The 426-nt window shown below is 40.6% G+C and overlaps 1 pseudogene; it reads right to left on the bottom strand.

The window, feature by feature from the left end:
• The window catches only part of LOC119587623, a 606-nt pseudogene extending 277 nt beyond the window's left edge, over positions 1-329 (bottom strand).
• Positions 330-426: the final 97 nt, after the last annotated feature.

Raw genomic sequence — 426 nt, 5'->3', positions numbered from 1 at the left:
CACCAAAATTTGCCTACTTATTCACTAACATTTGTTCTTCTCTCCCCTCTCCCTCCCTTCTCTTTACCTTTAATGCATAACTAATCAACTTCCTTTTTCAATGCAGTCTAAACAACTGATTCGGGACTTCAAAACATATTCCCACGCAAATCCAACTCTTGTTGCCTGTGGACTGACTGGCTAATTTTGTTGGTCTTCAGTTGTCGCAGAGCTTCCGGTTAGTATTGCGTCGACTCAAGTGTAACATTTCCTGTCGGTCTGATATAACATCCTCTGCCGCAGCCCTACTTCTTCTAACTGTTGCGGATACGTTCTGGAGACACTGCCATTATTCCCTGCCAAATGATACTAAATCACAACACATTTGCTACCCGGTATGAAAAAATTCGGAAATACTTTTTCTCTTTTTACATTTCTTAATGTCAT

This window comes from Penaeus monodon, chromosome 22 (assembly GCF_015228065.2).
Source record: "Penaeus monodon isolate SGIC_2016 chromosome 22, NSTDA_Pmon_1, whole genome shotgun sequence".
Classification (NCBI taxonomy): Eukaryota; Metazoa; Arthropoda; class Malacostraca; order Decapoda; family Penaeidae; genus Penaeus; species Penaeus monodon.
Note: the sequence above shows the minus strand (reverse complement) of the source record. Positions and strands in the feature narration are given on the sequence as shown.